The sequence below is a fragment of the Schistocerca piceifrons genome, chromosome 2 (genome assembly GCF_021461385.2).
Source record: "Schistocerca piceifrons isolate TAMUIC-IGC-003096 chromosome 2, iqSchPice1.1, whole genome shotgun sequence".
Classification (NCBI taxonomy): Eukaryota; Metazoa; Arthropoda; class Insecta; order Orthoptera; family Acrididae; genus Schistocerca; species Schistocerca piceifrons.
The window spans coordinates 246,183,184-246,211,097 of NC_060139.1; the positions used below are offsets into that span (position 1 = coordinate 246,183,184).

Sequence of the window (27,914 nt, forward strand, 5' to 3'; positions counted from 1 at the left end):
TGCCCCAAGACGATTAATCTCTACTCTGCCAATAGTTCTGCTATTTTCTCTGTATTTTTATATATCACCTCGTTATTTCTCATTTTCGAACCAACTGTAATTGGTACTGGATCCGTTATTTTTCTAATGATACGTCTTTCAAGCATCTCTATTCTCTCCTCCTTATATTTCTTCATTAAGCCGTCACATTCATATAAACAATCTGGTTTTACCACTGTGGTACAGTGTTTTACTTTTGTTTTTCTAGATGTATATCGATGTTGCAGATTTTTTTGTCAGAGATGTGAGGTTTTATTTTGTTAAGTCTTGTATCTATTGAACTTTTTTCTCGTCCATTATGCTGGATGATTGCTCCAACATATTTAAACTCACTAAGTAGCTCTATTTCACCTATTTCTGTTTCCGTTTTTTTTAACATATTTGTCTTGGCTTTCGTTTTCTCAGTTGAAATTCGAGAGTACTACTATTCGATATTTTTTCTAGATGATTTATTTGAGTTACTGCTTCTGTCAAATTATCTGAAGGTGTTTCAAAACCCAGTCAGTTTACCATAATTCCATTTTATTTTCTTGCGAAAATTATTTCTTCATTTCTATGATTTTTTAGCTCCAAATTCTAGATCCTACAATTTCTTCTAACATGCCATTAAACGCTCTACTTCAAATGGTGGAGATACTTCTCCCATAAATTTAACATTATTGGTTAGAGCTTCACAAATTATGTTCGCTAATTTTGATTCTCCACCGACTTTATGTATTGTTTCTTCATCTACAGAATCAAATGCTTCCTTGAAACCAGTAAATGATACTATTATAGTTTTCCTAGTTAACATTCTATAGCGAATTATTGACTTTAAGTAAAAAATCTATTCTTTGTACAGTCCTCCCTTTAGAAAACCACCCGGGTGTTCATCTAAAGTTTCTTCAGCTCTTCAGGAGAATTTTTGATGACATTTTGTATGCTAGTTTTGAGAATTCTGGCATGATCCAGGACTTCCTGCTCTCTACAATTTACAACTCAATTGTTTTAATTTTTGATTTTCATCAGTTTATCATAATTTGTATAGCAAAATTTTTACAATTAAGTACTAAAACTTAAACATCTTGTTTTATGCTTTAATTCGAAAATTGCTCTAAAACGCTACTGTTACATGTTAGGTACCACTACTTTTGCCCTCCCAGTGACTGCACCACAAGTTCAGCCTATTGATGCTTCATAAATTCTGCCTTGATATTAGCACTCTGCGTCTTACGCTATACAAAAAGGCCACCTGGAACACAACAGAAAACTACTATAAAACGTGCTTTATACAGTTCTGACGTGGTGCACAACTGCATCAAAGAAATGAACAGAAAAGAGTAATTGAAGACTTTAGGGATGAGAATGTGACGCATAACAAGAAAATTAATCCAAAGGAAAACTCTACAGAGACTTACAATTTCGTCCGCAGCTCGTGGTCGTGCGGAAGCATTCTCGCTTCCCGCGCCCGGGTTCCCGTGTTCGATTCCCGGCGGGGTCAGGGATTTTCCCTGCCTCGTGATGACTGGGTGTTGTGTGATGTCCTTAGGTTAGTTAGGTTTAAGAAGTTCTAAGTTCTAGGGGACTGATGACCATAGATATTAAGTCCGATAGTGCTCAGAGCCAGCCACTTACAGTTTCGTTAGCAAACTCTACACAAACTTACAGTTTCGTTCTTTCTCAGTTGGAGACTTCCCTGAAAATCTTATCTCTGCAAAAGATATAGCTGGGGAACTCGTAATGCCAGAATTTCAAAGACGGAAGAAAGAGGTAAAAAAACTTAGAGCGTATGGGCGACTTAGCCAATTAGAACAGTTTACCTTGAGAGAAGAATCCCCAGCCATAGCACGAAAAGGAGGAACAAGAAGATAACAGCACAAATTTCGTAACCTTAAACTGTAAAGATGATGAGACTTACTTTCATAGGCTGATTATAATCAGAACGGCGGTAGGACTGGGGGCTGAGCAGGAATATTTTTGAGAAGGTGAGACTGCTATTTGCAGCCAAAGGACGTCGACGTTTGCCAGCAATATTTCAGCCTTTTTGTCTTCTGTGCTCCCCGTAGAACGTCCTCACAAACCTGTCAAATATATCATTTGCGCGGAGACATACTACAAATGTTGTGTGTTACAGTCTTCGCAAATGCTGGACCAAGATAGACGGGAAAACTTCGTGCTCACCTCAGAAACGAAAACTTCTTTGTAAGCATCTTCGGAGCAATGTTCTCGTGATTTATTAAAAATAACGTTCCCTGCCTTTTTGTTCCATTGTTTTTGAAGATCCACATAGAGGGCAAGTATTCACAACGTAAAAAGCTTCGCTTGTTATCACTAGCGTCACAGATACTTGCTGATGAAGCAAAACATGATGGTGATTCCCCATCGGCAGGTTAAATGCCACCTGATCGCGTTGTGAGCACGTGATCTAGTAAGGAAAGAATATAAGAGGAGCAGAAACGTATGTGGTGTCATTCAAGCGACAATAAGGACGGCAAATGGGGAAACCTAATGACGCAATCGACTTTGACGAAGGGCGTATTACGAAGGTTGTTCTTCTTCTTCTTCGCGGATGGATCACTTAGGACCACGCTTAATCAACATTTGTTGGCCTTCCTTTTCGCCCAGTATTCCTTCATAAACAACGAATGGGCTAGCTTTCGTTGCGTAGACCATGTATGTCGATTAGTTTTTCTCTCTTATTCCTCAAAACCCCGTGTGTTTGTGATTTTTCTGATTTCATTTCTATCATGTAGATTTGGAGACCCTAATTCTCTCAGGTCTTTTTCCGTCTGTTTGTACCAGTTCGGTCTTGTAGTTTTGTTCTTTAAAAATGTATGGATTTTGTGCGTTAACCTGTTTGAGTCCATTCTTTCTAAGTGCCCCATGAATTGGATTCTTCTCGTGCGCATTGTGTCTGTTATTTTGGAGATAGTTTTATATATTTCTGCATTGGGTTTTGGATAATTTACCCCATCTTTAGTTCTTGGTCCTAGGATTTTCCTCATTATCTTACGTTCTTTCACTTCTAATTCCTCTTTTAGTGTTCTGTGTTGAAGGTTTAGTGTCTCAGATGCGTAGAGAGCTTCGGGTCTAATTACTGTTGTGTAGTGTCGTATTTTGCAGTTCCACGAGAGACTCTGTTTGTTGTAAATGTTTATTGTTAACTGAAACGCCGTCTCCATTTTCTGTACTCTTGATCTGACAGATTTCTTTTCATTACAATTTTCTGCAATCCATTCACCTAAATATTTAAATTCTTTTACTCGAGAGATGTAGTTATTACCAATTTTGAGATCAGAAGGTGCATCTTTGACGTCAGTCATAAATTTTGTTTTTTCAAATGAAATTTTAATCCTATTTTAGCTGCCTGTTCTTGTAATAATTCTAGCTGTTTCTGTGCATCAGTAATGTCTTGTGCGATCAGTGCCACGTCATCAGCAAATGCTAAACAGTGTAATTCCATGCCCTTATGTCTTGGTCCCAGTCTGTGTGCTGGTGCACCTGCTTTTTTCCATTCTCTAACAACTTTTTCAAGAGCACAATTGAAGAGCACTGGGGACAGTACATCCCCTTGTCGTACTCCTGTGTCTATTTCAAATTCTGTGCTCAATTCTCTCATAAATTTTACTTTGGATTTGGTCTCCGTTAGTGTTTCTTTTATGATGTTTGTTGTCTTTTGATCTAGTCCAAATTCTGCTAATACTTCAAAAAGGGATTCTCGGTCTATACTCTCCTATGCTTTTTTAAAGTCGACAAACGTGATGACATAACTTTTATTTGAAGTACTATGTAAATATTTCATTGAGTTTTTCAAGTTAAGGATTTGTTCTACGCAAGATCGACCTTTTCTGAACCCACCCTGGTATTCGCATAGTTTTGAATGCAGCTGAGGTTCTGCGCGGTTTAGTAGGGCTCTAGACAGAATTTTGTATGTTATTGACAATAAAGAGATTCCACGATAGTTGTTGGGGTCTGTTTTACTTCCTTTTTTGTACAGAGGATGTATGATTGCAGTCTTCCAATCTGTGGGGATTTTTTCAGTTTTCCAGATTTCATGTATAATTTCTTTGAGTTTTGCAATAAGATTTTCTCCTGCATTTTTCCATAATTCTGCGATGATTTGGTCTTCTCCTGTGCTTTGTTATTTTTCAGTGACTGAATTATCTCTTTAATCTCTTGTAAACTTGGTGGCTTTGAGTCTGGGTTTCGTTGTGTACGATGGAACTCAAATTTTCTGCAGGCTTTTCACAATTCAGTAATTTAGAAAAGTATTTTGCAAGAATTTCACAGTTTTCGGTGTTGGTATGAGCAATTTCCCCATGGTCATTTTTGAACTGGAGTGATGGAGGAGAGTACTTTGTTAATTTTTGTTTGAATACTCTGTAGAAATTTCGGGAATTGTTTTTCTTGAAATAATTTTCTATGTCTTGCAATTTTTTGTCTTCATGTTGTTTACGGACTGTTCATATTGCTTTTGTGGCTGTTTTCCTGGTATCTTTGAGATCTTCCAGGGTCTTTTGATTTTTGTTGCACAACCAATTTTGCCACGCCTGTTGTCTGAGATTTATCAGTTGGTCACACTCATCTGTCCACCATGGGTGTTTACATGTTCTTGTTTGCGGTGCTACAGTTTCAGCTGCATTTAAAAGTCCTGCTTGCAGTTGTTGCCAATTTTGTGGTTTTAAATTTTGCGTTTCTTTTGTAAATTGTTCATTGCCATTTATCTTTTGTACATCATATTTACGGTGTGGAGATTTCTTAGTGAATTTTCTTTTTTCTGGAATGACATCTAGGGAGAATTTTGTTGGGTAATGGTCGGAATCTAGGTCTAGTCCATTAAGGACTTTAAGTTTCATGATTTCTACTGTATTTACGCGGGAGATCATTACATGATCCAACTGCTATTCACCTAGTAATGGATTAGGTGAGATCCAAGTTTTCGTTTTCGAGGCTCTTTTCTTGAAAAATGTTGATTTGAAAAATAGGTCATGGTTTTTGCAGATTTCAATGAGTCGCGAGCCATTCCGGTTGGTCTGTGTATGCCCTGACCATTTACCTACCCAATATCGATATTTCTTTTCTTTACCGATTTGTGCATTGAAATCGCCCATAAGGATTTTGACATGGTTATTTGGGACTTTTTGGAGAATATTATCTAATTGGTTCCAGAATTCTTCTACTTCTTCTATTTTGTTTTTGTTAGTGATGTTAGTTGGTGCATGTCCATTGATTAGGGTGTATATCTTATTAGCTGATTTTATTGTCATCGTGGAGAGCCGACCCGAGTAAGATTTGAAAGTTGCGACTGAATCAAGTATTGATGTATCTACTATAAATCCAGTTCCAAATTGTGGACAATTTGCCATGGCTCGTTTTCCAGGTTTTCCTTTGTATATCCTTCTTGTTCATTATATAAAGTCACAGATTTTTTTCTCGGACAATATCGGCTGAAAAATGCGAAATTTGTTGTGGGACATATAGAATATAGCCGCTTCAGCTCCTATAGTATTATGAACTTCTGACAGGTGGCGGGGCTATTCGTAGCCTCCAAAATGGTGTCTGAAACGGAAGTGCGTTCCAAACAGACAGTTGTCAAATGGTTCAAATGGCTCTGAGCACTATGGGACTTAACATCTATGGTCATCAGTCCCCTAGAACTTAGAACTACTTAAACCTAACTAACCTAAGGACAGCACACAACACCCAGCCATCACGAGGCAGAGAAAATCCCTGACCCCGCCGGGAATCGAACCCGGGAACCCGGGCGTGGGAAGTGAGAACGCTACCGCACGACCACGAGATGCGGGCAGACAGTTGTCACTGAGTTTCTTTTGGCGGAAAACCGGAGCACCACAGATATTCATAGGCGCTTCTAAAATGTCAGCAGAGACCTGGCAGTGAACAAAAGCACAGTGAATCGTTGGGCGAGGCGTCTATTGTTGGAATAGACCGGCCGGGGTGGCCGAGCCTTTCTAGGCGCTACAGTCTGGAACCGCGCGACCGCTACGGTCGCAGGTTCGAATCCTGCCTCGGGCATGGATGTGTGTGATGTCCTTAGGTTAAAACGTCCCCTTCGAAAAATTTATACATGACTGTGCTTAAACTGACACACAATATTTTTAGCGCAACGCAATCTGACTTTCAAAAATCCCTACAAAAGAATGGCTCTGACTAACATTAACCTATACGTTTCACAAATCACTTACCTCAAAAAATCTTCGTTACTCGAACTACTGCAGTACAGCGAGCGCCACTACTGCCAGCTAAATAAAAGATTCAAACTACTGAAGGCACTAACTACTGATAGGCATAGTTAGCAAATGAAAGATTTTGATAGAGAACAAACAATGTATTTACCATAATAGTCATAATATATATAGCAGTTCATGACAAATTTCAAAACTCCGCCATCTCTCTCCCCACATCCACCACTGCTGTGAAAAAGGTTGTTGGAAACAAAGAATCGTACTTTAAGAGTTATGAAATGTGTGTATCTGCGTGAATGTATCACAATGCTGGCGAAAATTTTTTGGACACTGTTATATTCATAAGATTTTGTATCTACACATTTGCAACGCAAATTCTCGACCTCTGAAACAATGTATTTACCATAATAGTCATAATATATATAGCAGTTCATGACAAATTTCAAAACTCCGCCATCTCTCTCCCAACATCCACCACTGCTGGCGGCTCACCTCCAACTGCGCAACGCTACGCGCTGTTCACATCCAGCTGCCGCTGCCCAACACTACAATGGCGAGTATTACAACAATGCAAAGCAGCCACAGACTGCACACAGCACAGCCAGTGATTTTCATACAGAGGTGGCATTACCAATAAAAAAACATAAACAGCCTACTTACATAGCCCCCATGCTCCCCACAAAAAATTTTACAAATTGTTTTGGGCAGTGGCCAATAATGATTTGATAAAATTTTTCATAATTACAATAACAAAGATATCAAATGCACACACTTATTGATACAATGTTGGTCAAAAGCTAAAATTTTCTCACAGTCTATAAAGACAGTCCTGATTCATCACAGTAAAATTACAGTGTTTTTCTTTTTTTTCAAAGTCTGAGCAGTAAAAGAAAATGCACACAGAAGTAGTGGATTTCCATGCTGTCTTGAAGAAGTAGTGTTGTCCTTCCAACGGAAAGACAGTGCTGACTCTCGACATGCAGACAAGTAATGGGCCACAACAGAGCAAACCCACAGCGGAGTCAGTCGAAGTTTTGAAGAGTATTGGTGGGTAGGTCATCACAGAGCAGACCCACAGTAGTGCTGGTAGAGATTAAGGTACTGGTGAGCCACCAGAGGTGCAGACCCACTGTAGACCTTGTAGAAATAATGGTATTGGTGGGTCATCAAAGATGCAGACCCACTGTAGTCCTTCTAGAGACGGCCAGCAGCCATCTGCTGTGACTGTGCAGGTGCTCAATCACCATTGAAGAGTCTTGCAGATAATATAGTAAGTCCATAAACCACCACTTGTCCACTCACAAAAAATTTGTTTGAAATGTCTTTAGAACCAGCAATGCTGTTATCCAGTCCCTTGCTGAATTATCAACACACGTGCAAACACTAACAGTCCCTACTTCTCAAATATTGTCCATATGCTATGACCAACAGAAACGTGTGCAGTGAAATGGAACTTACAAGTTACTTAATTTGATGAACTGGTGTCTATACAATTATAAATTTACAATATGAGAATACAATTACAAAGGTACAAAATACATCATTAAAGAACATAACAATACAGATAACATTTGTAGTACAGGCTATACAAAAGAATCGAAATAACATATCCATCAGAGTTACAGGAATTATGACATCAGTAAATACATAAAATAATGAGAATAGTTTTCGAAACATTAATTTCACACATGAACATTGAAACAGAACAGAATTGTAAACAACTTTACAAAGAAAATAACATATTATTAACGCAACTTATATTTGAGGATAACAGTATTCCTCCTCATAGTGAATATAGCTTAGTACTAGAAAAATTCTACAACATAAATCGTATTAGCTAAACGCATAAAGACAGGAAAAACACAAATACACAAGAGTACACACACATATAGCGGAATAATACAAAAGGAAAGGACAGGGTTTCTTTTACTGCAGTATTTTGCAAACAAAACTTCCTTTACTTCTTCGAGATCTCCCTTCATTCATCATTATTCCCAAGATTCAAACTACTGAAGGCACTAACTACTGATAGGCATAGTTAGCAAATGAAAGATTTTGATAGAGAACAAACAATGTATTTACCATAATAGTCATAATATATATAGCAGTTCATGACAAATTTCAAAACTCCGCCATCTCTCTCCCCACATCCACCACTGCTGGCGGCTCACCTCCAACTGCGCAACGCTACGCGCTGTTCACATCCAGCTGCCGCTGCCCAACACTACAATGGCGAGTATTACAACAATGCAAAGCAGCCACAGACTGCACACAGCACAGCCAGTGATTTTCATACAGAGGTGGCATTACCAATAAAAAAACATAAACAGCCTACTTACAAGGTTAGTTAGGTTTCAGTATTTCTAAGTGCTAGGGGACTGATGACCTCAGAAGTTAAGTCCCATAGTGCTCAGAGCCATTTGAACCATTTTTTTGGAATAACGTCGCGAAAAACCATCCGATCTCTCACGTGCCGGACGGCCGCACGCAATTGTGACTCGTGCAACGTTGGACTTCAGTGTCTTCATTGCCACAAAAACGCAAGCGAATTTCTCCTTCTCCACACAACGCATGACCTCACACAAGGCTGCGCGCCAAAGAGGAGCTCACAAAACTTCATTGGACTGTGTTTCCTCATCCAGATGCAGAAAGATGTCGGCTGCGACGCCGACCTGTATAGTGCTATCATGCTGGCATACAGCCCTCCCAGTAAGGAGGCGTAAGGCAGTGGTGCTGAACGGAGATTATGTTGAAAAATAAGTTTTTGTAGCCAAACTAGTGGAGAATAATGTGGTGTACTGGAATCCTGAATAGTACCAACCTGCTTTCAGAATAAAGTGTGTTGCATCACTTACTGAACGCCCCTCGTATTATGTCCTGCCGTCTGGGAGCGAGCATCTCGGAAACGGGAAAGTTGATCGTCGAAGTGTTTCGCAGCTCACCGTTCAGCGTTTACCTTTGAACGTACAGTCCCGCAGCAAACGACTCCTATGTCTTTCCATGTTGTTCTAACGACATGGACTACGATTGCATTGGTCCAAAATGAGGGAGAACTGGCCATGGTTCAATGGAAGCTTGCCACGTGCTTGGACGAATCACGTTCCTTGTTACGACAGCTCGGCGGTCGTGTGCGGATACGCGGTCATCCAGGCGAACACCTGCTGGAGCTATGCATCGTACCATGGAGTCATTACATGATGAGGAACGTTCGCCAGAGTTTTCATGTGACCTGTGATGGTAACCGAAAGTAGCATCACTGATGTGGATTACGTAAACATTATTGCGGACCACCTGTATCATTTCATGACTGACGTCCTCCACGACGGCGATGGCATCTTCCAGCACAGTAACAGTCCAAGGCGAGAAAAATGCTACAGTGTATTGGGAGCTCACGTTGATGTCTTGGTCGCCGATATATGCTTATTTGAATACGACAGAATACATCTGGGACGCTTTCGGGCGCCTGCCCCGCGTCCGAACTGCGTGAACTGCTTAGACAACTGCTGCCACTAAATTATGGAAACCTATAGAATTCATTTCAAACAGAATCGATACTTTATTACGTCCCAAAGGTGGACCAAAGCGCTATTAAGATGTGGTCATTTTTGAGTCGTATGTGTAAAATCCTCTCATGTATTTTGGCTATCAGGTAAGTACATTGCAGCATAATAGAACCGCAACTGGGGAACAGAATAGCCGACAGATTCACATCATTTCAGGTTCAAGTTTCTATGTGTCCTGCATATCGGTGCCACCATGAGTACAAATTTCAGAGGGGGCAATAACAGAAAAGGCTTCTTTAGATCATTTGAAGTTCGTTATTGTAGTAATTTATTTATTTATTCTATTTTGGGCTTCCATATTAACGCCAGTTTTGATTACAGTATTTGTCCATACATCGACTTTAATACATGCAAACATAAACAAATAATGTCTCTGAACAAATTAGGTTTATGTTTTATCTTTGTGTCTAGTTCTTTGCAACAAGTAACAGTTGTGGGGCGCATGCTGGATGCTCGCAAAGTTAATTTATCATAGTGTGTATGCATACATATTCTGTAAAGTGAGCGATGTGGTGCCAACTAGCCATTATTATGGAAGCAGACAGATGGATACTAACAACAAAAGCCGCCCATATTGTCGCAGTAAGTACAAAACTAAATTTTGGATCCAAATAAACAATACTCATGGTGATGCATTAAAACATGTTCCATCTTCTTATCACAGAGCCAGCACCCAACATTATCTTGAATAGCTATGTAAATTTCTGTACAGCATCTGAAGACAAGCGTCGAAAGTTCCGAATACTTTTTCATGGAATGAATAAATAACTATTTCAAAAAAGTGACTGGCTGCAGTTTTATGTTTTTACATTGAACAGTCAAGGCTTTTAAAACATCCGTAATGGACAGGCATAAAAATTATCATATATTTGTTTCCAACCGACGAACCCGACTTAAGGAAGGCAGGACTTGGTTATCGGATAATTAGTCTGTTTCATAGTTTCCAGTTGGTACTCCTGACAGACAATCTGCAACTAGGCTGAAAGTAGCAGACAGTGTTTCAAAGTACGACAAACATTGCTTATTAAACGCTTTTGCACTGCTGTAGAACCTGTGACTCCACTTGCGCGCTTTAAGTCTACTTTTCTTTTTTTAAACGATACCAGTAACATTTATTGCTCATTACTACTCTACTCAGAGATAGCCGGACTGAATCCTATTGGAGGAAAATATTTTTATCGTCGGTATTTTCGGATAAGAGACATGATGGTGTCAACATTCCAAAACTATCCGCTGTGAATCCTGCAGTGAGGAAATATGACCATGTTACTGATTCATAAGTCAAATGGGATGATAAGCTCAGCGGTCACTTTACAGCTACACAAAGTATGATTAGGTTTAGATACAAGTTTTCACATCTCTCTCACCAGCTACAAAAGGAACAAAATCACTCAATTTCATAACATTCATCACTGCTTCACACTCTAAACACACTTAAGACGTCTGAAACGCAAAGCACCAATTTGCCAGAAAACAATAACAAAATTTACTTTCATTATTCTCCTATTATTCTCTTTTTATTACTTCTCGTGACGACTGTCATTATAAGTGTCTGATTATGTTCATCATATCCTCTTTCACATATCTGAAGACTGGCTTCTGCCGAACACCTGTCGAATAATAAATAATCTTTACCCAACTTAAAGATGCTGTTTTAATAAATTTGCTTATAATTTATAAGGAATTTGCGGAGTAATGTAGTGAAGCAGCCTACTCACGCCTTATAGAAGTCATATGCTTTCCATTGTGTGCCAGCCTAGTCCGCTGTAACTAGCTATGACGTCACGAATGTTGCGCAATACCTTAAAAGTAAAGTAAATAACTTGAAAAGTTAATAGCATGTCAGGGGTGATGCTAAAATGATAGTGTGTAAAGTTTCAGATTAGTAACTGTAACAGTTTTTGAAATTTGGACGTTTTACGTGAAAATTATCGGCGCAACAGGAAGGAGCTAGAAACTTCAAAATTTGCGTTCTGATTCCTTTTTCATTGTAATTTAATGGAAACAGCATTCTGGATCTCACAAAGCAAAATTTTGGTTGAAATTCATGATTTTCTGTTTTTGTGTCCTAAGAGTAAGGAAGCAAGATAGATTAAGTAGGTGATTAGATAAAGGTAGGAAGTTTAGATTTAGGTAGAATGGAGATACGCTATAATAACAAAGATATGAGAAGTCTACAAAAGGTAGCTACAAAACTATAACTGTAGCGTCTCGCCAAAGGGCAAGTTCAGAGCTCATCTACTGCATACAGTGCAACCAAAATAATGCTCTCGCCAAAAGTATTTAGCCTAGCCACATCAGAATTTTGTTACAGATATTTACCTGTGTGCTGATAGCACAATTAAATTGAGAGCTTCATTGGCCTTCAGCGAATGAAGCAATTAATTATTTAGTAACTTGAAGTGGTGCTTTACTAGTCGAGTGGCTAGTTAGGAAGGCAAATTTTGTCGGCTGCACCTTCAGCGGGCCGCACCGCGGCTATATAAATAAGAGCGCTGCGAGCTGGAGTCAGGCCCCAGCTCTCTTCTAGATACGATCAGCGCGCACTCCGTGTCGGAAGCCGCGTTGCGTTTGTGCAGTTGCAAGGAACAGCCTTGGATGCCGTATTACATAACTCGGTATGCACGTAACAATGAGTTCGCATTGGGGTAAAGTGTTAATTGCGGAACGACTCCAGTGATTTATTCTCCGTTTGCGTATGTCGTAATTCCACGTGTCGCCGCACGACAGACCTTCTATCATTACTAGCGTGGCGTTTGATGAGTGTTATCAAATTTTGGCGAGCATTCACTTTGAACATTTACATCGATAACGGTATTTAACAGTTTCGTTATCTATGGATAATAGGATCCATGCAATAGACTCTGAACATCTCTGATAGTACAATAGCTGATGGTAGTATTGGTTAAACATTTATTTGAAATTTTACGCTTTATTGTTTTCAGGATATAGTGAAAATTGTTATAGTAAACTGCATTTTCTATGAATCCAAGACATCCTAAATCCTCAGAGTAATGAACTTCAATGATCAATCACTTTATTTCTCCATCAGAGTGGGCACATCGAACTTTAATTACAGGCATCACGTTTTTGCTGGTTGCCAACATTGTAGTTAGCCTGTATTGAGAACTTTCTGGTTGCCAACATTGTAGTTAGCCTGTGTTGAGAATGGCAACAAATAATAGAAAATAATATTTTCTACTCACATATTTTCTACCCACAGTACCAGGAACGTCTGTTGTTCGTCTCGGGGTTTTACAAACACACGATTGATTATGAAGCTAGGTTTAATCAACAAACTCCTCGAAGAAGAAAGACCTCCTTTTGAACGTGGATTTGGTAAAAAAAGCATCACGAATAAATTTCTCCCTTTGATTTTTCTTAACCACCGTAATTTTCTTAACTTTTGATGTAGAAATGGCAATGATTTTACCAACTCAAATTATTAGAAAAACAGAAAATATTATAACATGAACAGTAACAGCAATATTCTACATTTTGTAATCACGAAATTCCCTAAGATACTTTTCACAGTTTTTTTTAAATTTTTGTACAAAGAATTCGTAAAGTGTAGAAATATAGACACAACTTACCAATGCCGGTAGCCAAATGGAATGCTCTCAGTTGAAAATCCTATAACAAATAACTGCATTAGAACGATATTCAAGCACAGCTAGTCGCTACTGAAACAAAATAATGTTTAAAGAAGGCACAATCTGTAAGACATTCATTTCTCATGGCTTCATTTTGCGTGAAAATTTGCTTGAAAATCATGTGTCATTACAATCTCTGAACAAAAGTATCCGAATACCTCTATGTGATGGGAAACTGACCGCTAGATGTCACGAGACGCGGGCCTGGCAGTGTAAACTACTGGCCATTAAAATTACTACACCAAGAAGAAATGCAGATGACAAACGGGTATTCATTGGACAAATATATTATACTATAACTGACATGTGATTACATTTTCACGCAAATTCGGTGCATAGATCCTGAGAAATCAGTACCCAGAACAACCATCTCTGGCCGTAATAACGGCCTTCATACGCCTGGGCATTGAGTCAAGCAGAGCTTGGACGGCGTGTACAGCTGCCCATGCAGCTTCTACACGATACCACAGTTCATCAAGAGCAGTGACTGGAGTATTGTGGCGAGCCAGTTGCTCGGCCACCATTCACCAGACGTTTTCAGTTGGTGAGAGATCTGGAGAATGTGCTGGCCAGGGCAGCAGTTGAACGTTTTCTGTATCCACAAAGGCCCATACAGGACCTGCAACATGCGGTCTTGCATTATCCTGTTGAAATGTAGGGTTTTGCAGGGATCGAATGAAGGGTAGAGCAATGGGTCGTAACACATTTGAAATGTAACGTCCACTGTTCAAAGTGCCGTCAATGCGAACAAGAGGTGACCGAGACGAGTAGCCAATGGCACCCCATACCATCACGCCGCGTGATACGCCAGTATGGCGATGACGAATACACGCTTCCAATGTGCGTTCACAGCGATGTCGCCAAACACGGATGCGACCATCATGATGCTGTAAACAGAACCTGGATTCATCCGAAAAAATGACTTTTTGCCATTCGTGCACCCAGGTTCGTCGTTGAGTACACCATCGCAGGCGCTCCTGTCTGTGATGCATCGTCGAGGGTAACCGCAGCCATGGTCTCCAAGCTGATAGTCCCTGCTGCTGCAAACGTCGTCGAACTGTTCGTGCAGATGGTTGTTGTCTTGCAAGCGTCTCCATCTGTTGACTCAGAGATCGAGACGTGGTTGCACCATCCGTTACAGCCATGTGGATAAGATACCTGTCATCTCGACTGCTAGTGATACGAGGCCATTGGGATCCAGTACGGCGATCCGTATTACCCTCCTGAACCCACCGATGCAATATTCTGCTAACAGTCCTTGGATCTTGACCAACGCGAGCAGAAATGTCGCGATACGATAAACCGCAATCGCCATAGGCTACAATCCGACCTTTATCAAAGTCGGAACCGTGATGGTACGCATTTCTCATCCTTACACGAGGCATCACAACAACTTTTCTCCAGGCAACGCCGGTCAACTTCTGTCTGTGTATGAGAAATCGGTTGGAAACGTGCCTCATGTCAGCACGTTGTAGGTGTCGTCGTCGGCACCAACCTTGTGTGAATGCTCTGAAAAGCTAATCATTTGCATATCACAGAATCGTCTTCCTGTCGGTTAAATTTCGCGTCTGTAGCACGTCATTTTCGTGATGTACCTGTACACGCCATCCAAGTTCTGTTTGACTCAATGCCCAGGCGTATCAAGGCCTTTCTTACGGCCAGAGGTGGTTATTCTGGGTACTGATTTCTCAGGATCTATGCACCCAAATTGCGTGAAAATGTAATCACATGTCAGTTCTAGTATAATATATTTGTCGAATGAATACCCGTTCTTCAGCTGCATTTCTTCTTGGTGCAGCAATTTTAATGGCCAGTAGTGTAAAAAGAATGCGGTGCTATGGTCGGGCAGTTCCTCATAAGCAACATTTTTCTGCACACCATGTACCAGCAGTACATTCTGAGTGTAATTTAAAAATCGTCTTTCGGGTGAGTCAGAATATTGACGTCGCTCCAGCCAAGAGCGTTCAACATCATTACCTACTCCGGTTTCGGCTCTTGAGGAAAACTGGGCTGCCATCCGTGCATAGACGTTCAGACATCTAATTCAAAGTGTCTCCAGAAGAGTTCAAGTAGTGGAAAAGGCGAAGGGTGAACAAACCCGACATTAATGTCTTTTAATAGATGTCCGGATACTTTGATCATATAGTGTATATTAGAGCACAGTACAGTGGACCATTTTTATCTGTACTAGATGGGATCTTACGTCGTCTGAGTTACCAAAAGTACCCATAATGCAGAAATTCATAAAGAATGATATCGGTTAAAAAACGAGTTAAATTTATTTTCATGTAAAAACACAAACTGCACGTGAGTTTAACATAAAGTTTGACAAGATATTGCAAAGTAGAAAAACTAATAAGTTTTACGCACTCAAATGATCAGTTAAGTTTCTTTAGAGACAGATTCTTATGTCGTTTACGTGCTGAACTACACTCCTGGAAATTGAAATAAGAACACCGTGAATTCATTGTCCCAGGAAGGGGAAACTTTATTGACACATTCCTGGGGTCAGATACATCACATGATCACACTGACAGAACCACAGGCACATAGACACAGGCAACAGAGCATGCACAATGTCGGCACTAGTACAGTGTATATCCGCCTTTCGCAGCAATGCAGGCTGCTATTCTCCCATGGAGACGATCGTAGAGATGCTGGATGTAGTCCTGTGGAACGGCTTGCCATGCCATTTCCACCTGGCGCCTCAGTTGGACCAGCGTTCGTGCTGGACGTGCAGACCGCGTGAGACGACGCTTCATCCAGTCCCAAACATGCTCAATGGGGGACAGATCCGGAGATCTTGCTGGCCAGGGTAGTTGACTTACACCTTCTAGAGCACGTTGGGTGGCACGGGATACATGCGGACGTGCATTGTCCTGTTGGAACAGCAAGTTCCCTTTCCGGTCTAGGAATGGTAGAACGATGGGTTCGATGACGGTTTGGATGTACCGTGCACTATTCAGTGTCCCCTCGACGATCACCAGTGGTGTACGGCCAGTGTAGGAGATCGCTCCCCACACCATGATGCCGGGTGTTGGCCCTGTGTGCCTCGGTCATATGCAGTCCTGATTGTGGCGCTCACCTGCACGGCGCCAAACACGCATACGACCATCATTGGCACCAAGGCAGAAGCGACTCTCATCGCTGAAGACGACACGTCTCCATTCGTCCCTCCATTCACGCCTGCCGCGACACCACTGGAGGCGGGCTGCACGATGTTGGGGCGTGAGCGGAAGACGGCCTAACGGTGTGCGGGACCGTAGCCCAGCTTCATGGAGACGGTTGCGAATGGTCCTCGCCGATACCCCAAGAGCAACAGTGTCCCTAATTTGCTGGGAAGTGGCGGTGCGGTCCCCTACGGCACTGCGTAGGATCCTACGGTCTTGGCGTGCATCCGTGCGTCGCTGCGGTCCGGTCCCAGGTCGACGGGCATGTGCACCTTCCGCCGACCACTGGCGACAACATCGATGTACTGTGGAGACCTCACGCCCCACGTGTTGAGCAATTCGGCGGTACGTCCACCCGGCCTCCCGCATGCCCACTATACGCCCTTGCTCAAAGTCCGTCAACTGCACATACGGTTCACGTCCACGCTGTCGCGGCATGCTACCAGTGTTAAAGACTGCGATGGAGCTTCGTATGCCACGGCAAACTGGCTGACACTGACGGCGGCGGTGCACAAATGCTGCGCAGCTAGCGCCATTCGACGGCCAACACCGCGGTTCCTGGTGTGTCCGCTGTGCCGTGCGTGTGATCATTGCTTGTACAGCCCTCTCGCAGTGTCCGGAGCAAGTATGGTGGGTCTGACACACCGGTGTCAATGTGTTCTTTTTTCCATTTCCAGGAGTGCATTACGCAACCGTTTCACCAGCACTATATAGTTACATCGAATCTGTTTCTACCCGACTCTTCAAAAACCCCTTTATTTCGTCAAGTTGAGTTTTCACCTTTTTTTTTTTCTTTCTTACCTCTGTACGTGTCCTAATGTCTTCATAATGGAACATACTTCGTCAGATAATAGATTCGTACAGAAGAAACAAACTGTGATAATTTCGTCATCAAGAATCAACATTTTTAAACAAAATGTCTTCGGTTTCTTTCCGATTATTTTTCCAGTCTGGCACCATTGAATTTCAATTCCAAATTCAGCAACTTTTTTATTTTCAACAATTATCTTTTGTCGACCATATACAGTGCCTCTAACTACTTGTTCACGGACACTACCACCACAACTTTCTCTTACACGTCATTTTATACTCGCAACAAACGGGGTAATCTAGAACTCTACAACTGTTGTCAACATGTTAGCTCATCTTGTGTCATGATCCACATGTGGCTGTTGGTTGAACTGAAATTTAATGGTTGTTGTTGTAGATTCTCTACGTATACCGAGCTGCTTTGGAAATACGAAGCGAAGAGTACTAAGCGTATACACACTTTCGGAACGACGTAGTCAAGTACCGTTGCAAGAAATCAGCACATTGTGCTTCTTGCCCATGCTGGACACATGGAGAAGTGGAAAAGGCAACGACTCGATTGGGAGACGCGCCAACATCAGAGTTTCAGTCTGACAATACCACTCTCCTTCAATACTTAGCACGAATGGGATGAGTAGCCTACTGCCACATTGAAGCAGTGAAGCCGTCTGGCAAGCTCAGAAAGTAACCGTAAAGTCCTTGAAAGATAGTGGTCAGGGTATGAGAATGCTGTTTGTTGCGGCAATATTCTTGGAAATGTTTCTCGGCTTAAATGCCGGATCAGATTTGTTTGTGTACTCACGGTTTCGACGATTTTGTCTCTCGTCACCATCAGGAGTGGAGCACGCATTAAAGTTATTAACAGGTGTGTACCCATGTTACACTCGGGTGACACAAGCCATGGGACAGCGACAGGCACGAATAAAGATGGGGGTAGTATCATGTACCATACACAAGCTATAAAAGGGCAGTGCAGTGGCGGAGCTGTTATTTGTACTCAAGTGATTAGTGTGAAAATGTCTGTGACGAGATTATGGCCGCGCAACGGGAATTAACAGAAACTTCCTGGCAGATTAAAACTGTGTGCCCGACCGAGACTCGAACTCGGGACCTTTGCATTTCGCGGGCAAGTGCTCTACCAACTGAGCTACCGAAGCACGACTCACGCCCGGTACTCACAGCTTTACTTCTGCCAGTACCTCGTCTCCTACCTTCCAAACTTTACAGAAGCTCTCCTGCGAACCTTCTGTAAAGTTTGGAAGGTAGGAGACGAGGTACTGGCAGAAGTAAAGCTGTGAGTACCGGGCGTGAGTCGTGCTTCGGTAGCTCGGTTGGTAGAGCACTTGCCCGTGAAAGGCAGAGGTCTCGAGTTCGAGTCTCGGTCGGGCACACAGTTTTAATCTGCCAGGAAGTTTCATATCAGTGCACACTCCGCTGCAGAGTGAAAATCTCATTCGCGGAATTAACAGACTTTGAACGCGGAATGGCAGTTGGAGCTAGGCGTATGGGATATTCCATTTTGGAAACCGTTAGGGAATTCGTATCTCGAGATCCACAGCGTTAAGAGTGTGCCGGAAATACCAGATTTCAGGTATTAGCTCTCACTACGGACAACGTAGTGGCCGACGGACTTCACTTAGCGACCGAGAGCAGCGGCGTTTGCTTAGATTTATCAGTGATAACAGACAAGCAGCACCGCAAGAAATAACAACAGAAATCAGTGTGAGAAGTCGACGAACGTATGCTTTAGGATAGTGCAGGGAAAATTGGCGTTAATGGGCTTTGACCAGCAGACGACTGATACGAGTGCCTTTGCTAACAGCACGACATCGCCTGCAGCGCCCCTCCTGAGCTCGTGACCACATCGGTTGGTCCCCAGACGACTGTAAAACCTTCCAGATGGGTCCAGATATCAGTTAGTAACAGCTGTGATAGGGTTAGAGTTTGGCGCAGACCCCACGAAACCACGAACCCAAGTTGTGAATAAGGTGTTGTGCAAGTTGGTGTTGGCTGCGTAATAGTGTGGGCTGTATTTAGATCGAATGGACTGGGTCCCTTGGTCTAATTGAACCGATTATTGATTGGAAATTGGTATTTCCGGTTAGTTGTAGACCGTATTCAGCCATTCATTGACCTCATGTTCCCAAACAACAATGGAATTTTTGTGTATGACAATGCGCCAGGCCAAAATTGTTCGCTATTTGTTTGAAGAACATTCTGGACAGTACGAGAGAGTCTCTGCACTACGCCGGGCAAAAGGCGGTCCGACACGATATTGGGATGCATCCCATAATTTTTCCCACCTCAGTATATGATCCACGCCGGCCGCTGTGGCCGAGCGGTTCCAGGTGCTTCACTCTTGAACCGCGCGACCGCTACGGTCGCAGGTTCGAATCCTGCCACGGGCATGGATGTGTGTGATGTCCTTAGGTTAGGTAGGTTTAAGTAGTTCTCAGTGCTAGGGGACTGATAACCTCAGATGTTAAGTCCCATAGTGCTCAGAGCAATTTGAACTATTTGTATAATCTACGCGAAATCCTGTTATTCTCTAAGATACAAGAACCCTACGTTCGTTGAACGCTTCCAGTCGATGTTCCGTGCGACTGTATCTAATGGTTAGTGCTTGGCGTAGTTGAACCCCTAAACAGTATCCCATACAAGCAAAGTAGTTATTCGTACTTCACGTACCTGTCTCTGTTTAAGGGGAATAGCTCGGTGTAGTCATAAGGTCGAGCCGCACACATCTGCCTTCATGCCCCGCAGCTAATTCTCTGCAAATAATAACCTGTAGCTATGGTCCTGCAGTCAAATAGCCTATGCTTTGGCTAGAATTGCGAGTTAATAAAAGCCACAGAAATATAAAATAAAAGATAAATCAATAATTAACTCCTACCGTTACACATGGATGCCATTATCATGAAGAGGTTGAAAAAGAACTTAAGACTTGGAAGCAGACAGCCAGGGCAAATGGGTACGGCAGCTCCATAGTCACACTTGTAGATAAAAAATTAAGATGAAGGCAGAAAGGACCTAAATTATAAGTGTATGCTGAAAATTAATGTCTCTGTACTTTTTTCTTTATAAGTCTTTATGATTTTTAAATAAAACATACTTATTAACGTTCTATAACTTAATTCTTCATGTCTACATATTTATTTCTCAATACTTTCTTCCGAGCGACGAACACATTTCTCCCAACGGAAGACCAGTTTGTTGTTACGATCACTGTAGAATGTTTGTTGACGGAGCCATCCGGAGATAGGTTTTTAATTAGATTTAAAACTTGCTTCGATACCTATCAAACATTTTATGTTATTGGGCAAATTATCAAAAATTTTTGTTCTGCATATTGAACTCCTCTCTGAGCCACTGACATCTTTAACAATGGGTAACAAAGGTCTTTTTTTTCCTCTAATGTTGTAGGTTCGTACATCACTGTTCTTCTCAAATTGTAATGGATTATGTATGGCAAATTTCACGAACGAAAATATGCACTGTGACAGCTCAGTTAAAATGCCTAGCTCCCTGAAGAGGTACCTACATGACATCCGCGGGTGAACGTGACATATTATTCTTAATGCTCGCTTTTGTGCAATCAATACTTTCTTTCTAAGTGACGAGTTACCCCAGAAAATTACTATTGAGTAGAAATAAGCAAAATGTGTCAGGAGTTGATGCATTTGCTTGCGAGACTAGCAATTGTGCAAAGAGCAAAAGTAGATGACACAACTGTTGGAGAAGCTCAGTAATGTGCTTCTTCCAGTTCAAGTTTCCAGCAATATGTAGGTCCAAAAATTAGGAGGATTCTGCCCTACTTACTGATTCCTGCTCATGTGCTACATCAGTTGTTGGTATGAATCAATTTGTTATACAAAACTGAATGTACTATGATTTATCAAAATTTACGACCAGTCATTTTTCACAGAACCACTTAATAATTCTTTGGAAAACATCATTTAATAACTCTTGTGTTATTTTCTGTCTAATGGATGTTGAGCGATCGTGACAGACATTCATTGAAGAACTGCATCTCGAAGCCATTAGCTGTACAAATACACCTTTATTCTCTACCGCTTTCGGTTCAATAACGATCTTCACAGCAGGGAAAGCTATACAATGAGGAGTCACGAATACATTATCTTCAAATCAACTCCGATCATATGTTCACACAACTGCTCCATGAACTCACATGAACTAAAATTATTTTGTCTGATACAAATACAACACTGTATAATACTGATTTGAAGACAACGTGTTCGTGGCTTATCACTATACAGCTTTTCCTCCTGTGAAGATGATTATTTAGCCGAAACCGGCAGAGAATGAAGGTGTATTTGTGCATCTTATGGCTGAGAGATGCATTTCTTCAAATATTTGACAACTGTAAACCTTATAAGGTTTCTGGCCATTGAAGAGTACTGTGAAGGAAAACAAGAGGACGACAGCTGCGAAAGTCACTGCAGAAGTGAATGTCGCACTCGCGAACTCCGTCAGCACCAAAACAATACCAAAGGAGTCCATCAGCAGGAAATTCCAGGACAAGCTAAAATTCGAAAACCACATATCAGCGATGCAGACGATAGTAATACAGAACGTTGTGCCAAAGCCATAAAACCTGGACTATAGAGAAATAGAAGAAATCATTCAGTCGCATGAGTCTTGTTTCACGCCGCGCGGGGTAGCCGTGCGGTCTCAGGAACCTTACCGCGGTTCGCGCGGCTCCCTCTGTCGGAGGTTCGCGTCCTCCCTTGGGCATGGGTGTGTTGTCCTTAGTGTTAGTTTAAATTAGATTAGATTAGATTAGTTTTTCGTTCCATTAATCCGTGCTGAGGAGATCCTCGTGGATGTGGAACATGTGATTTTTTTAAGCTACTAAGCTCATACTAATAGTATGAGTATATACAATACATCATTTGCTTCTATTAAAAAATTCGTCAATGGAGTAGAAGGAGCTGGCCACTATTAAGTCTTTCAGGCTCCTTTTAAACTGATCTTTATTTGTAACTAAATTTTTTGTTTGCTGGCAAATTATTGAAGATGAGTGTTCCTGAGTAGTGGACCCCTTTTTGAACTAAAGTAAGTGCTTTTAAGCTTTTGCAGATCATTTTTGTTCCTTGTATGTATGAACTGAGCTGATTGTTGGAAAAAGAGATATATTATTTAGGACAAATTTCATTAAGGAGTAAATATACTTAGAGGCAGTAGTTAGTATACCCAGTTCTTTGAAGAGGTTTCTACAGGACGTCCGTGAATTTACTCCACAAGTAATACGTATTACACGCTTTTGGACTCGGAAAATTTTTGTTTGGCTTGAAGAGCTACCCCAAAATATTATACCATATGACATTATGGAATGAAAGTAGGCAAAGTATGCAAGCTTTTTCATTTTTATGTCGCCTATGTTTGCCAACACTCGAATTGCAAATACAGATTTGTTAAGGCGTTTCTGCTGTTCTGTGGTGTGCTCCTCCCACCTGAATTTATTATCAAGTTGTAATCCCAGGAATTTAAGACTGTCAACCTCTTCTATCTGCTCTTCTCCATACTCTATGCATATGCTGGGTGGAATCCACTTACAGGTTCTGAATTGCATATAGTGAATCTTTTCGAAGTTTAATGTCAGTGAGTTGGCTTTAAACCATTTATTAATATCCATGAAAATATAATTAGCAGATCTTTCTAGAACTACACTCAACATACTATTTATTGCAGTACTTGTGTCATCTCCAAACAAAATGACCTCTGCTTCTGGCAGTGTAACTGATGAGAGATCATTAATGTACACAAGAAAAAGTAATGGCCCTAAGATGGATCCTTGTGGGACACCACATGTAATTTCTTCCATTCTGATGATGACTGATGACTTATTTCACTAGTCCCTTGCACTGACACCCTTTGTTTCCTGTTAGCGAGGTATGACTTGAGCCATTTTTCAGCACTGCCCGTGATACCATAGACTTCTAATTTATTTAAAAGGATGTTGTGGTTCACACAATTAAATACCCTTGACAAATCACAGAAAATACCTGCTGCTTGTAATTTGTTATTTAATGAATTAAGTACATTTTCACTGTAGGTGTAAATAGCCTTCTCGATATCAGAACCCTTCAGAAATACAAACTGTGTTGTTGATAATATGTTATTTGTGGTCAGATGGTTGAGAAGCTGCCTTTACATTACTTTTTCTAAAATTTTTGAGAATGCTGGCAAAAGTGATTAAATAGTATGAAAGCCTAGGGACCGATGACCTCAGCAGTTTGGTCCCATTGGAACTTTCCACAAATTTCCGATTTCTTGTTTCACGCTGATTCCAGCTTCTGACTGATTTACGTCCCAAGCGTGAAACATGGCGCGGATTCAGTGATGTCATGGGTAGCAATATCGTGGTATTCCACGGGCCCCATAGGTACTCTGCAAGGTCGAATTACTACCAAGGATTATGTCATCATTTTGGCGGATCAGATCCACCCCATGGTACAGTGCTTGCTCCCCCAATATCCGCTCCGTGTTCGAAGAGGATTGGGCTCCTGTTCACACATCTCGCATCGCCAAAGACTGGTATTGTGAGCACGAGGATAAGTTGTCGCATCTCCCCGTCTCCAGATCTCAATATTATTGCGCCTTTTGTGGTCTAATTTGGAGAGAAAGCTGCGTGATCGCTGTCGACGTTCATCATCGTTACCAGAACTAGTCACTGTTTCGCAGGAGAAATGATATTTGATCCTAATAAAAAAGTAGTTTCCAGCCTCGTCAAGTGATCAGAATTACACTATTTATTATGCGTAGTAGCCGCGAGTCTCTGCATTGTTACAATGGCATATCATTCCCTTAAGAACCAGATATGACACGTACTTAGCCGTTCCTAGGCGACTGGAAACTGTTTTGAATGCCGGTGGTTTTCCTACACCGTATTAGTCTTCGTAATGTGTTCTCCGTCTTTCCACATTTTTCTCGAACCTTCTGTAAATATGTTAGCATGACATACCACAGCTCAGTATTGGACAAAATTGCAAGATTTTTACATAAAACTACGACTAAATAAAAACTGGCATTCAAAACAGAAACCATCTTCGTGCAAAGAGTAAGAGACAGTCTCTCCGTGAAAAAAGTAAGTACCCACGTTCAGCTATGCTTAAGAGCACGTGTGGGACCGACAAAGCAATATATTGGGCCATTGGGCCAACAGATAGAACATTTAAGACGCATTTCAAAACGCACACTTGTGCACAAAATAAGAACGCACCTGGGACATGTATGTGAATACACAATTATACACTCACGGAAAAAATGGCAACATCGACGGATAATTAATGTAGAGCAATGAAATTTCGGGAATAAATCTGTCTAGGTAACATATGGAAGTGATTAATATTGCAAGATCAAAACCAAAATGGTTCAAATGGCCCTGAGCACTATGCGACTTAACTTCTGAGGTCATCAGTCGCCTAGAACTTAGAACTAATTAAACCTAACTAACCTAAGGACATCACACACATCCATGCCCGAGGCAGGATTCGAACCTGTGACCGTAGCGGTCGCTCGGTTTGATACTGTAGCGCCTAGAACCGCACGGCCACCCCCACCGGCAATATTGCAAGATCACAGGTTAAAATATGCGCGAGGGAACCCGTTGCAAATGCGAAATGCTGGTACATTAACAACTGGTGCAACCGCTAGAATGTCAGTTTGTGGGATGGAGATCTACGACTGTTGCAACTGGTCGTCAACACAGAGAAGGTTAATTCTGTTTGCGGAAGACGCTGGAGTTGTCGTCCGATGATGTTCCATACGTGCTCAGTTGAAGACAGATCCAGTGTTCGAGCAGGCTAAGGTAACATGTCGACAATGTGTAAAGCATGTTGGGTTACAACAGCGGTATGTTGGCGAGCGTTATCCTGATGGAAAATGCCAGCACAACAGTTCGATTCACCAGACTGACTAACAGTTTTGCAGTCAGGGTGCGTGGGATAACCACGAGAGTGGTCCTGATGTCATTCGAAATCGCACCTCAGACGGTGACTCTAGATGCAGGTCCAGTGTGCCTAGCACGCAGACAGGTTGGGTGCAGGCCCTCAACTGGCCACCTTCTAACCAACCCACTGCCATCACTGGCACCGAGGTAGAATTAGCTTTAATCGGCTCACACAACAGATCTTCACTCTACCCTCCAATGAGATCTTGCTTGACACCACTGAAGTTGCAAATGGCGGTGGTTTGGGGTCAGTGGAATGTACGCTACAAGCGGTCTGGCTTTGAGCTGTGCTTAAAGTACCCAATTAGCAGCAGTTCGTTGTATCACTGTGGTGCCCACTGCTACTCATATTGCTGCTGCAGATGCAGTACATCGCGCCAGAGCCGTACGCCGAACATGATGGTCTTCCCTCTCAGTGGTCAGTGGTTCTACTTGGGCGTCTGGAGCCTAGTCGTCTTGCAAACACACATTCTCGTGACCAGTGGTGCGATCAATCATGTACAGTGTTTCTGCGGTATCGCAGACTGACCTCCTTGTAACCACCATGTGACCACCACTAGCACTGAGGCAGAACCAGTTTTCATCACGAAACACAAGTGACCTCCACTCTGCCATCCAGTGAGCTCTTACTTGACACCTCTCTGAAGTCGCGTATAACGGTGGTTTGGGACTGGTGAAATGTACGCTACAGTGTGTCTGGTTCGGAACGTCCTTGAAGTGATCGATTTGAAGCAGTTCGTTGTGTCAGCGTGATGCCAAATGCTGCTCAGATTGCTGCTGCAGATGCAGTACGATACGCCGAGACATACGCCGAACACGAGGGTCTTCCCTCTCGGTAGTGCTACGTGGCGGTCCGCAGACCAGTCCTCTCGCAACTGTACGCTCTTGTGACCACCGCTACCAGAAATCATGTCCAATGGCTACGTTCCCGCCAAGTATTTCTGCATTATCGCAGTAGGAACATCTAACTTCTCGTATCCCTATTATACGACCTCGTTTCTAACTCAGTTAGGCGTTCATAATGGTGTCTTTGTCGCATTACAGGCATTTTTGCCTAGCTTTAGCTCGCCACGTCCAGTCACGCTCACGACCGTTACAACGAGTGTTTAAAGCAAACCTGACTTGCATTCACATAGTGTTGCTACTAGCACCATTTTTATGCGACTACCGAGAAATTTGAATAAACATAATAGAAACACACCCATCAAGTTCCGTTTATATAACACAACCCTTCTTCGTGTTGCAATTTTTTTTTTCCATCAGCTTACAGCATCAGACATGTACGTAAACATGGTGACACTTCATAAAGCCAACAAGGAGTGGTATCTAGATCTTGTGGAGAGGTTTGACATATATTGCAAGAAAATAAAAGATCCAGACAAATGAGCAAAATGTGTTTTCACGGCATGACTATTTCAATATGTACCATAATGTTATGTGCCAAGCTTAGAATGCTTGACGTGTCCCTGATTACGCAAACGTGAGTATGCAGCATGGTCTGTGCGTTCGGCTGGCAGCTGCAGCCCATCACTGCCACCCTCGATACTCAATCTGCAGATGAGAAGCCTCTTGTGACTATCTGGCTTCTGAAAGTCTTTATGCTTTTAACTTTTTAAACGTATTACCTCTTTATGCATTAATCAATGTGTATCCATTTTAATCTTTGAAGTGTATGTAACTTTAATCTTTATATTCCTTAATGTTTTACTCTGAAATGTTAGATTATTATGAAGGTGGCTTTCATTCCAAAAGGGCGCTAAAGCGTGTTGCCAACTGAGTTCCTGCGCTTAACCATGATTCGGTATTATTTGCTTCATGTTTATTCTGCAGACTGCCACTATATGTATTTTTATCTCGCTATGCGATTATCTTTGTGCTATCGTATTGTAACGTCGGAAATGCATATCCTCCTATTTCCATCTATTGTACTATGGATTTTTCCTTATTTTGTTACCCGAAGATATGACATTTCTGTGTCTTCATATATTGTAATTGTTTTACTATTTGTATACATATATTTATGCATTTATGTCGATGTATAATTGGTTTGTTTTGTGAATATTATTTGTATTTTTATGCTGGGTCTGGCCTAGGGAAAACTATGCTATCGAACGGTTACATCGATAGGTCGTGTGGCGAACCAAAGTGTTTAGGATCTTTGGTAGTGTTAACGCTGCCGCGTACATCGCGGGCAAGAGGGGCGTCCGGCTGGGGTAGTGCAGTGGAGCAGGTGTGTTGTGTGACGCTCCCGCGAGTTGCCGCGCTTTCGGGGTTGGGCAGCGTGTAATTGCGCTCGACATGCTATGATAGTTTCTGACACGGTGTCGCGGACGGGAAGCATTAGCTGGCGCACATCAAGAGCCCGTTTCGCCTGGTGACCGTGTCGAGAAGAAGGCGCGCCAACATCCAGCTTCTGCAACAGCGACGGCCGACAATGAGTGACTGTCGCCACCTCCTCGATCGACGGCTTCAAACCTTTAATCAACCAACAAGGAAGACTGGAAGCACGTAAAGTTTTAGAA

The 27,914-nt window shown here is 41.9% G+C and overlaps 1 long non-coding RNA gene across 1 annotated transcript in view; it reads right to left on the minus strand.

Moving 5' to 3' along the window:
- Window positions 1–27,914, minus strand: part of LOC124776469 — a 334,054-nt gene that overhangs the window by 121,701 nt on the left and 184,439 nt on the right. Inside the window, exon 2 of the long non-coding RNA XR_007015627.1 lies at window positions 13,381–13,420. This is a non-coding gene — a long non-coding RNA (uncharacterized LOC124776469). The remainder of the gene's footprint in view (window positions 1–13,380; window positions 13,421–27,914) is intronic.